The following is a 13,168-nucleotide window of genomic DNA, read 5'->3' as shown; positions in this document are numbered from 1 at the left end:
TAATTAAATTGAATGATGAAGATATGAGGGAAGCCAAGAAGTCTCTCAAGGAGAAAGGTATTAAATCTGAAGATGTGAAGAACCTACCTCCCATAGAAGATATATGTGAGATAATTCCCCCTTCATCCATGATTGAGGTAAACTCCCTTCAACGCTTTACTAGGGAAGATATTCCGTATTCAAAACCTCCTGCGCAATGCTTAGATGAGTTTGATAATTATATTGTTAAGCAAGAAAATTTTAATATGAGAGTAGAGAATCATCTAATGGAAAATTCTCAAGCTATTACCAATTTGCATGATATTGTGGAGAGAACCTCCAATGATGTTAAGATGCTTGTTAAACATTTTCAAATGGTTCAAACTCAAATTGATCAACTCACTAAAGTGCAAAATGACTTATTAAAAAATAATTCTAAATAGAAACATGCTTATGAAGTAACAACTAGAGGTGGTGTCTCTACCCAGGATCCTCTATATCCTGAAGGGCATCCCAAAAGAATTGAACGAGATTCTCAACGCATTGAACCTAGAGATCCTTCTAAGAAAAAGAAGAAGAAACATAAAAATGTTGTAGAATCCTCTGAACCTGTTAATGATCCTAATAGTATTTCTATTTCCGATGCTGAATCTGAAAGTGGTAATGAACATGATAATAATAATGGTAATGATAAGAATGATGTTTCTGATAAAGAAGAGGTTGAAGATGAACCTGAAAAGCAAGATAAAAATAAAAAGTATACTAAAGAAGATTTTATTGCTAAGAAACATGGTAATGAAAGGGAACCTTGGGTGCAAAAGCAAATGCCTTTTCCTGCTAAGAAACTAAAATCAAAGGAAGAAGAACACTATAATAAATTTTGTGATTGGATGAAACCTTTATTCTTGCAAATCCCTTGGACTGATGCTATTAAATTGCCTCCTTATTCAAAGTATATGAAAGATATTGTTACTAACAAAAGGAAAATCCCCAATGAGGAAATTTCCACTATGCTTGCTAATTACTCTTTCAATGGCAAAGTTCCAAAGAAGTTGGGCGACCTGGTATACCTACTATTCCTTGTTCTATTAAGAATAATTATGTTAAAACTGCTCTATGTGATTTGGGAGCTGGTGTTAGTGTTATGCCTTTTTCTCTTTATAAGAGACTTTACTTAGATAAGTTGATACCTACTGATATATCTTTGCAAATGGCTGATAAATCTACTGCTATTCCTGTTGGTATATGTGAGGATGTTCATGTTCAAGTTATTAATAACTGCTTGATATTAACTGATTTTGTTGTGTTGAAAATGCCTGAAGATGATAATATGTCTATTATTCTTGGGAGACCTTTTCTTAACACCGCAGGGGCTGTTATTGATTGCAATAAAGGAAAGGTTACTTTCAATGTTGATGATAGGGAGCACACCGTCTATTTCCCCAAGAGGATTGATAAAGTATGTGGAGTTAATACTATTTCTAATGTGAGAACTATCAAAGTGGGAACTATTGATTGTCCAATATATGAGCCTAAAGAAGAATGTCAAACTCTTATGATTGGATCCATATTAGTACAATACAAGGTAACATGATTGATTTGAGGTTTAATTCTTCTTATGTTATGTAAAATTTATTTGGTGGCAAGACTTGATCAACCTTGTTAACAAATTCATTTTATATGCATAGAAGAACTAAACAACATCTCTTTCTCCCTCCACATGTTTTACTTGCTGTACCACTACTTGTTTTGCAAAATGCTTTAGTTGTTTAGAAGTTTGAACCAAGTGCTTCTTCATGGGCACCATGGGGTTGATCTCCACTTAGGCCAAAAGCCTAAGCTTGGGGGGAGGTATACCGGCATCACTCATTCTTTGCATATTATAGTTGCTGGATACTTGTACATACTTGTTTAGTTTCTTTGAGTGGTTTTCTAATGAGAGGGAGATGATATTTGGGGAAGTGCTGCCGGAAAACAGATTCTGGACTGTTACTAGAAAAATTCGTGCGCACAGCCAGAACGTTATTTTGAGCTGCCAATTTTTGTGCATATTCCCCAGGTTGTTATCTAACTTTCATTAGTTGAACACTTTTCGAGCTGAGCAGCTTAAGAATTTCTTTAAAATCGATTACTCGTATCGCTATCAAGTTTTGGCAGATTTCTGCCATCTTGCTTTTCTGTGTTTCTTTTAGTTTTCATTTTCTTGTTCTTGCTTTATTTCTTTCCTAAAACACAAAAAGACCAAAAATAATTCTGTTGTTTCTCTTCACCACTTGTTTATTTTAATTTTCTTGCCTTTATCTTGCTTTATTTGCTATTGCTAGGTTGCTATAAGAAAACCCAAAAAGATTTTGCTTTGTTTGCTTGTTTCCTTTTGTTCTTGTTTCCAAATTCGAAAAGACCAAAAATATTTGCTGTTCTTATTTGGTTTTGTAAAGTTCTTTATGAGTTCAATGGTCTTCGGTGGCTGGAGCGTGGTTTTCATTCCATATTATTCAAGCTACACAAGTGAAAAGGCAATAATGACGATATACGACGATCTGATTATGGTGAGAGGCTGGTAAGAACTCTATTTGTTTTCATCTTTGTACATATACTCATCCATGTGAGCATGCTTAGTTGGTTCATGTGAGGTATATGTCATTTAAGAAAGTCTAGTAGTTCATGATCTCTCATGTTTAGCTCCAATTTATTAATATGAGTAGCATGTCATGGATGTTTGCTTGCATTGTTTTATTCATAAATAGGTATGATATTGTGGTATCCTCCTCTGAATAATTCTCTTGAATCAACTTGGCACATGCTCACGCATGCATATGACTGAACAAAATGTCAATTAAGCCTCGATGATTTACTTTACCTCAGAGTTCTTGTATCACCTTTATGCCTCGGTTAATTTATTTTGTCTCAAGCATGATTATGACGATTCATCGCTCTCTTGATTGTCGCTTCCCGGTCTATTGCTAGCCTTCACTTGTACCGAGCGGGAACGCTGCTCGTGCTTCCAAACACATGAAAACCAAGTTATTCCGGAGTGTCCACCATAAATACCTATGCATGGCATTTCAAACCATTCCAAGTAAATTCTCATGTGCTACCTTTAAACCTTCAAAATGCTTCTCAATTTGTGTTAATGTTTCATAGCTCATGAGGAAGTATGTGGTGTTTATCTTTCAATCTTGTCATTTACTCTTGACAGACTTTCATAATGGACTAGTGGCACATCCGCTTATCCAATAATTTTGCAAAAAGAGCCGGCAACGGGGTTCCCAGCCCCAATTAATCAACTTTCATTAATAATTCTCTTCACATGTTTTGCCCCGATTTATCGGTAAGCAACTTAAATTGCAAATAGACACTCCTCCATGGTATGTGATTGATGGAAGGCACCCGAGGATTCGGTTAGCCATGGCTTGTGTAAGCAAAGGTTGGGGGAGTGTCATCCATAATGAAACTAAAATACGTGTGTAAACAGAAGAGAAGAGGGATGATTTACCTTGCTGGTAGAAATAACGTCCTTCATGGGAGCCGCTCTTGAAAGTCTGGTTGACGAGGTAGTTAGAGTACCCACTATCATTCGTTGACAACAACAAACACCTCTCAAAATAATTTTACTCATGTTTTACAAATGAAAAGCTCTAGCACATGTTAATCCCTGCTTCCCTCTGCGAAGGTTCAATCTTTTACTTTTACATTGAGTCTCCATCCTTTCTTTGAGCACTTTCTTGAGAGCATAACTGTCATTCTTAGTATAATATGCTTGTCCCAAATGTGATTAATTGTGGTATAACTTTGATGCTTTAATCTTTGATAACCTCTACTTCCAGTCTTCTCATGAACCTCAAAGGTGCCCAAGCATTTATGTTTTGCTGATCAAATATGGGCAAGAGAGATACCACTCTATCATACTCTTTTATGAACATTGCAATCCTGCTTATATACATGATTCATGATGCTTATTATTAATTGTTGGTACCTTTCCATGATTGACATAGCTATTAGATGATCTTATTTGCATGTATCTTATTATGAACTGCCTAAGTGTTAGCCATAGCATGAGAATATTTACATCATATGAACAAATGTGTTCGTGAAAGTTCTTTTATCGCTCGGTTGTTAACCGAATTGCTTGAGGACAAGCAATAAGCTAAGCTTGGGGGAGTTGATACGTCCAAAACGTATCTACTTTCCCGAACACTTTTGCTATTGTTTTGCCTCTAATTTGTGTATTTTGGATGCAACTAACACGGACTAACGCTGTTTTCAGCAGAACCGTTCGGTGTCTCGTTTTTGTGCGTAAATCCAACTTTCAGGAAAATCCTCGGGATTTATGCAGAAGGCCCTATTTTCCCAGAAGACTCACGGAGCCAGAAGGGCAAGTCAGGTGGAGGCCCGAGGGCCCCACACCCTAGGGCGGCGCGGCCCAGGAGGGGGGCGCGCGGCCCTAGCGTGTGGCCCCCTCGGCTGGTGACAAAGTATCAACTTGTCAATGCCTATGGATTATAGGCTAGGGTTTGGTTAGAAGTAGAGGGTAAGTAGATCTCGAAGGTTTCAGCCGAAAAGTACTCGACGATTATGAAAACTAGGGTTTGTGAACAATGATTCGATGATCTCTTCGTCCCTCGACTCCCCCTTTATATAGGAGGTGGAGCCGAGGGTTTCGTTTCGTACAAGTTACAGAGTCCGGGACGGTTTCTAACTTTCCTTAATATATCTTGGGCTCCCGAATCTTCTTATTCTTCGGATAATGGGCCTTCAATAAACCCCGGGTACTATCTTCGGCAAGCCCATTTTGGATGCCTATGTCAGTAGCCCCCGAGATTTTGCTTGAATCGTAGAGTCAGGGAAAATCTCCACTGTTTATTTTTATTCGACAACTTAGACTTTTCTATATTTCTTCATATAAATTTCTATATTGTACAGGGATAATGGTAGTTGGGGCTAGTTCATCCGACGGATCGGGTACTAGTTAACCGCTCTAGTGGCAATCCGCAAAAACCTACTTCAAGATCACGTCCCTGGACATGATCTCGGGATATCGGTGCAAACTTCGACAGGTGCCGCTTAAGGTCTTACCATTCTGTCGAGTCCCGGTCAAATTTATCGAGTACCTAACGCGTCCGTTAGGATTTTTCTTCGTATCTGTTGATACGGATAAAAGTAGCAGAGCGCAGTCTTCGGCGATGCCACGCCCAACAGAACGGATCTGGGGTCTTACCTTCGCAAATTTGCGGCATTCAGAAATTGATCGCAACTTTGGCGTTCTGAGAATATATTGTCGAGTGCTTTTCCGGCTGTTGGAATGACACATTTTATCGAGTCAAATATAACTTACATTGTTCTCCCGATGGGAGTATATGTAGAGTTAATTATAACTCGAAATATACTCTCTTGCTTTTATTATTATTTTTTTCTTTTTCAATTTCATCGGGCACGCGAACAGCGTTCCCGATGGGAGTAGCCCCCGAGGCTACAGCCAAGAATTTGTGCTTGGTTGTAGGCTCAACATTTTAGTCCACCTTGTCGCTATATTGTCATTATTTCCCGATATGATCTTCTTTTCATCTCTCCGGTGCGCGAACAGCGCTCCCGATGGGAGTAGCCCCCGAGGCTACAGCCAAGAACTTGTGCTTGGTTGTAGGCTCTCACAATTTCTATATTTCCATACTCGAAATTTTACTTTTATCAAAGTAGCCCCCGAGCATTTGGGCAAAAACTTGTATTTGACCAAAGGCTCCCGAAGTATTCAAATAACTTCTTCGTCGCCAATCTTCTTTTATTTTTCTTGTCGGCACGCCTCCCTTAGTCAAATTCACTTCATCTCTATTAATAGTCGGGATTGTTCTGCCTTGTGGGTCCATTGTTTCCACCACGTTGACACGTCGTGCAAGTGGGGGGCACACGTTCTCCGCTTTTCCTGGCGCACGTACGGTAACGCATGTTCTATTCCATCTCAGTAAAAATACCTTTTTACCCTTTTATCTACAAGATCTTTTTTCACCACACGATTTCTTCATCCAACGGTGCATTGCTTCTCCCGATTCCTATATAAACCTTTCTTCAACATCGGTCCACTCCTTCGCTTGCGCCGCACATCTGTTCCCCTTTGCAAAAACTTCCCCTGCGCCCAACTCTCTTTGATCTTCCGCACGCACGAGCATTGCTTTTCCAGTGCCGTTGATGCCACCGCGCACGCGACTCACTCGCCACAGTACTCCAGAATCCAAGATGGCCGCTGAAGATCTTGAATGGGAGAGATCTAAAATCTCCAACCAAGATGTCAACATGCTGAAGAGGCTTGGCCTGATGAAGAAAGAGGACGCCATCCGCTTTCCCAGCGAAGAAAGCTACCCAAACCCTCCAATGGAGTACCGGGTTAGTTTCGTTGATCACCTCATTCGTGGCCTTTCTACCCCAATTCACGATTTCCTCCGCGGCCTTCTCTTTGTCTATGGGATTCAGCTGCACCAGCTGACCCCCAATTCCATCCTTCATATTTCTATTTTTATCACGCTATGCGAATGCTTTCTTGGAATCCCTCCTAACTCGGGTTTTGTGGAAACGCATTTTCTCGCCTCCGCCGCAATGGCTCCCACAACGCCACCTATAACATAGGCGGTGTTGTTATCCGTGTCCGAACCGACGTTGATTACTTCGACGTCAAATTTCCTGATTCCGTCCAAGGACGGCGCAAAAGGTGGCTCTACATACACGAAGAAAGTGCCAATTCCGTGGAACACAACATAGTCCCTTTTGACGGAAGTGCCAAAATTCAACGCCGCCGCTCCCGGGATGTTGAGGCTTCCGAAGAAGAGAAAAAGGCGACGAAGCACTTATATCTCGTATTCATCGGCTTCAAAATACTCGAGGCAAAGAACCGTCCGGCGTTCAAATCACCGCCTACTTTCTTAGAATTAGAGTGCAGCCTCTTCGAGCTCGCAAAAATCCCCTTTGGACGTATGCTGGTGAAAATGACGCCAATAGGCTCTCCAATGATCTTTCTGTGAAGGACTTGGAGAAGCTGATTCGAAGAATTTCCTCGCTGAGCAAGAGGGATCCTATTCCTTCCTCGTGCCGCGTGGAACCATACAGCTCCGCCAATCCTCTCCCCAAGGTATTTTGTCTTCTCGAATTTTTACTTTGTTCCGAACTTTCCATGCATCTCATTGTATTGATATCTCTTTAATTTTTCTTTTGTCGTTATTTTTCTGCAGAACCATCCTACTATGGCTTCCCTTCCTCCTCTTCCTGAAGGTGGAGATGTCGAGGAAAGGGCCGTTATTGCCGATGACAACCAGGAGGCCCCCTCTTTTGTGAATGAACCCGCAGATTCTCGAAAATCTGCGGGATCTATTGAAAAGGATGCTGCCTCTGAAGGTACTACATCAGCACATTCTCCTCCTCCTGTTGTTTCTCCAAAGAACAAAAGGAAAAGGAGTGATGTCGAAGATTCCGGGACCTCCCAACCCGAAGAAGTTGCTCCTTCACCGCGAAAGGCAGCGTATGACCCATATCTCGAGAGTCTCATCAGTTCGTGAGTTCCCTGTCTTTTTTTTCTGTTCGAAGAATTTTGTTTGCCTTGCTTTTTATGCTGCCACCTCTTTTTCCACAGTGATGAGGATGAAGAAACACCAACTTTGGATGTGGCTGCTCGAACGAGTACGTCACATACTCTAGTTATTTCGGAGCCGCCAGTTGAAGGAGAAGAATCCTCGCCTCCTCAACGAACGTCGGCGCGTCTACTCCTCCTTCGAGCCCCCTTGTCCCTTCGCCAAAAAGGGCAAGGACCGAAGCAATTCCGGAACCGAGTCTCCAACCGAGTAGCTCTTCTAACCCTCTTTTGGATGATGTAAGTTCTCCATACTCTTGTCACCTGTCTCGTACTTCCTCTGTTTGCTTCGAATGCCATTATATTTTTCTCATACCGAAATTTTCTTGCTTTGTCCCTTTCTTTTCTTAACAGCCCATGATCAAAGAGCTTATTCGCATCGGTGCTCAATTCATTGGGTATCGTGAATATGCCAACAAAACTGAAGGTGATGCCTTGCTGCTTTTCTTTTTTACCATTACTCTGTTACTCCGTTGTTGTCGATATTTTAACGAAGTTTTATCTTTCTTGGCAGACAAATTGGCGGCTATCAACGAGCGTGCCAATGCACTTGCTCAAAAATTAGAGCAAAGTGAAGAGGCTCGTAAGAAGGCCGAATTAGATGCTGTTCAAGCTAGAGCGAGAGGCCGACAAGGCCAAGACTGAAGCTGCTAGTGTCGAAGATCTTAGGAAGAGACTTCACGCTGCCGAGACTTCACTGAGCGAGCATATAACTGCACAATCTTCTCGCGAGGAAGCGATCCTTAAGCGTATAAAGACGCAAAGTCGCCGCTTTCTCAGTAAGTATCTGAACCACTTCATATCCTTTGTACTTTCTTCTCTGCACTCGTTTGTTGCTCAATAAGTTTCTTCCTTGACAGATAGAACAGCTCAGGAGTTCGAACTTGAAGATCCCGACGATGATCCTCTTCTTGACGCCCTTTATTTCCTTGAGTTTCATGGGTCAGAGGCACGCGAAGGCATTTATCAAGCTAAAGCAGGGCTGTCGCGGCTCTTTCCCTATTTCTTCCCAAAGAAAGAGGAACCCGCAACTTTCCTTAACCTGGCCAAGTGCTTTAATCCACCAGAAGATCTTGGGCTGAAGGTGCGTCATGAGAATATGAAGGTCGCCGTTGAAAACACTGTTGCCTTGGTTGCCGATAGCCAGCAAATTATCGACTGGGCGAAAGTTGGCGACACTGAGAAGATAGAACAATCGAGGTGGAAGTCGTTGATCAAGGCAGCTAAGCCCAACACGAAGAAAATCCTGGCCTATCTCGGGATCAAGCCGTCTTCAACTCCTAGCTCATCAAGGCCGGAGGTCTAGTTGAATGCCTCTTTGCTTTCTCTTTTTAGCGTACCTCTTTCTTTTGGCATTGTCGCTGTAGTGTTCTTGGCGATAACTCGCTTCGATAGGTCTCTAGAAGGTCCTTCTTTTGTAATAGACATGTATATATTATGGGAATGAATGGAGATCTATCTTTACTCAGTGATTGATGTCGAAATATTTCTTTTTCCAGTTAATTTTTGACAATTATACGCCAGCTCCTGGTCCTTCCAATATTCCGCCTTCTTCTCGCTCAAGGAGAGCTTTTGCTGATACTACACCTGCCGAAGATTCCTTGCCGCAAGAATTAGATGAACTTCGGCAGCAACTTCAGTATGCGAAGAAACAAACACTTGTGATGTTGGAAAAGTCTCGTAAGTCATCTGAAGCCGAAAAAATTGCACTTCAACAAGCTCACGAGGCCATGGCTGCTAGGGAGATTGCTACTTCCGAGGCTGAAAAGGCGACTGCTCGAGAGAATTTCATGCTCGAGTTAATGAATGAAGCTAGTGCGGATATGTCGGGTATGCTTGTTTCACCCTCAATATCTTCTATCTTCATGCTACGTTTCTTAAAGTTTTTTGCTCCTTTGTTTTAATAGGTTCCTTTACTGATCTTTGTTGCCGAAGAGGAGAGGGTAAATACTAGGGCAAACCTCCTTGTTAACCTTTCCCTTGATCACGGTTCTCTATTTTGGGCTACCCCAGAGAGGACCCGCCAAATTGTCAGATTTCAGGATCGCGCCTCTCAAACTCGCGACTTTCTTGACTTCTGTACCAAGACCTTGTCTATGGTTTATAATTCCATGTTTCCTCGGAACGTTCAGCCAAAAACTCTTCTCGAGTTAATGGAGAAATTTAAGGATGCCCATAGGATCCATGACTTTCTCAAAGCTCAACTGGTAGCTGGCGCCAGATTTGCCCTTATCATGCTTCAGATCTGCCACTCAAAGCTTGACCTGACCCAAGTTGTTGCGAAAGTTCACGCGAAGGTACGGCGTCGAAGAGTTGGTGTTGATCGTATTAACACGAAGGTTTCGCCTATAGCTGAAGAAATGATTGAAGACCTTCTTCGGATGGATGCCGACTTTTTTGCGGATGGTCATTATGCTGATTTTCTTGGCGCTGCTCTGAAGAAAACGAGTTACCCTTGATGATATACTTGAATCATGACTAATTATTTTCCTTTGGTAGACAATTCTTCCTTGTAAATCATGATTGTATTATGAAGCAAACATCATATTTCTATATTTGTCTAGCCCCCGAGTGTTTTCGGTGGCTATTTACTGTATTTGTATAATGCGAGGTTTTGAACCAAGGCATTTATTCAATATGTAGTTTTGGCGAATATCAGCCCCCGAGCTTCTTTATTGAGTACTATTTTTTATTTTTATTGACTTACGAGGTATTTTAATACCAAGGCAAGGCTTTTCTTTATGCGAGGAACTATATTGAAATTCGTCGGGTCGGAGATTTGAGCATGTCGATAAAGAAAAGTTATATTGACACTATCTTTATTATATTGCAGCACCGCGAGCCCGCCTCATTAAAAACCTTTCCCGGCCCCACTCGGTGCCCCGAAAAAGGAAAAGAGTGCGTCTGAAAACTCGCGGGCGTTTCAGTACATTGAAGTTTTACAAGGACTATATTTTGGCTCTAGGCGTAGAACCGCACTGAGTTGCGCCACGTTCAGGGGTTTTGCTCCTCCACCCCTGTCTTCTTGTCCTTTATCCTGTATGCTCCTCCTCCGATTAATTCCGTGACAATATAAGGACCAAGCCATGGTGACTCGAGTTTTTCATGACTTTTTTGCGTGAGCCGAAGAACTAAGTCTCCCACTTGAAAGGATCTTGGCCGCAAACGTCGACTGTGGTAATTCTTCAAGTTTGTTGGTATTTGGTTACCCTTGATAATACTTCGTCTCGAGCTTCGTCGAGTGCGTCTACGTCGTCTTCCAATGCTATCCTGGAGGTTTCTTCATTATACCCTGTGACTCTGGGGGAGTCGTGCTCTATTTCTATTGGTAGTACTGCCTCTGCTCCATGGACCAGAAAAAACGGGGTCTCTTGTGTCGCTGTATTTGGTGTTGTTCGGATGCTCCACAACACGCTTGGTAGTTCTTCTGGCCAGGTATGTCGAGCTTTTTCCAGTGGTCCTAACAAGCGTTTCTTGATGCCATTGCAGATGATGCCGTTGGCTTTCTCGACTTGCCCATTGGTTTGAGGATGTGCAAGCGACGCAAAGTGCAACTTTATACCCACTTCTTTGCAATAATCTTTGAATTCGTGGGATGTGAAGTTACTGCCATTGTACGTGACGATCTTTGTGGGGCACTCCAAATCCGAAGACGAGGCCTTTTATGAATTTTACTCGCGGATGCTCCGTCCGGTGAATTTATCGGCTTCGCTTCTATCCACTTTGTAAATTTGTCGACGAGCTACTAGCATGTATTCCTTTCCTCCTCGGCCATGATTTGTGTAACTTGCCCACCATATCGAGTCCCCATTGTGCAAAGGGCCACGACAATGGTATTGGTGTTAGTTCTGCTGCTGGAGAGTGAGGTTTTGCGGCAAACCTTTGACACGCATCGCAAGTCCTTACTATTTCTTTGGCGTCCTCGATTGCTGTCAACCAGTAGAATCCTGCCCGAAAAACCTTGGCTGCAATAGCTCGACTACTCGCGTGGTGGCCACATATTCCTTCGTGTACATCCTTCAGAATTATTCTTCCTTCTTCGGGTGTGACACACCTTTGCGGGACGCTCTGAAATACTTCGCTTGTACAATTCTCCTTTGATTACCGTGAAAGCTTTAGAGCGTCGAATTACTCGCCTTGCCTCAACTGGATCATCGGGTATTTCTTTCCTGAGGATATATGATATATATACTTGCATCCAAGGAACCTGTACCATCATCACCAGCTCTTGTTCCTCTTCCTCCTTCGTGGTTTCTGCGAGGGATGTCGAAGTTTTCTCTTTTGCTTTTTTCTGCACCTTTTTTGGCTTCGTAGATCTCTCCGCTATTTCTTCCCAAAACACTCCTGGCGGGACTGGGAGGCACTGCGACCCGATGTTTGCGAGGACGTCAGCTTCATCGTTGCTCAATCTACTGATGTGATTTACCTCGCATCCATCAAATAGCTTCTCGAGTTCATTGTACACCTCCTTGTATGCTACCATGCTATCATTGACTGCATCACATTGGTTCATAACTTGCTGGGCCACCAATTGTGAGTCGCCAAAGATTTTTAGTCGAGTTGCACCGCATGCTTTCGCCATCTTCATCCCGTGTATGAGGGCTTCATATTCTGCCTCATTGTTGGATGCGTTAGGGAACGTCATCCGAAGGATGTACTTCAATTTGTCGCCTTCAGGTGATATAAGTACTACTCCTGCGCCAGCTCCTTCTACTCTCTTGGACCCGTCGAAATTCATGGTCCAGGTTCTCGACAAGTTTGGGGGTCCTGTGTTTTGCAGCTCCATCCACTCTACGATGAAGTCTGGCAGAACTTGCGACTTGATTGCTTTTCTTTTTTCATACGTGATATCCCGAGGGGAAAGTTCTATTCCCCAAAGGGAGACACGACCCGTAGCTTCTGGATTGTTCAGTATATTTGACAAGGGAGCCTCATTGACCACTATGATCGGATGTGCCGAAAAATAGTGGCGCAATTTTCGTGCTTGTTGTGAACACTCCGTATGCTAGCTTTTGGTACCGAGGGTACCTTTGTTTTGATGGTGATAAGACTTGCCGACGAAGTATGCGGCCTCTGTACTCCGTGGAGTTTTCCTTCTTCTTCTCTTTCGACAACTAGCACCGTGCTCACCACTTGGGGCGTGGCTGCGATATATAGTAGGAGAGGTTCCTTTTCCTTCGGCGCCACCAAAATTGGTGGTGTCGAAATTCTGTGCTTCAAATCTTCGAAAGCTCTGTCGGCCTCTTCGTTCCACTGGAATTTGTCCCCTTGCTTTATCAGAGCGTAGAATGGTAATGCTTTTTCTCCCAGCCTGGCGACGAATCTGCTCAAAGCTGCGACTCGCCCAGTTAGCTGTTGTACTTCTTTCAACTTTGTTGGCTTTCTCATTGTTACGATAGCTTGTATTTTGTCGGGATTTGCTTCAATCCCTCTTGCTGAGACTAGAAACCCCAAAAGTTCTCCTGCTGGGACGCCAAAGGAACACTTCATCGGGTTCAACTTCAGGCAGAATTTATTGAGGTTGTCAAAAGTTTCCTTGAGATCCTCGATCAGTGTTGTCCCCTTTTTTGATGTTATGAC

The sequence above is a fragment of the Lolium rigidum genome, chromosome 2, assembly GCF_022539505.1.
Source record: "Lolium rigidum isolate FL_2022 chromosome 2, APGP_CSIRO_Lrig_0.1, whole genome shotgun sequence".
In the NCBI taxonomy this organism is placed as follows: Eukaryota; Viridiplantae; Streptophyta; class Magnoliopsida; order Poales; family Poaceae; genus Lolium; species Lolium rigidum.
Note: the sequence above shows the minus strand (reverse complement) of the source record.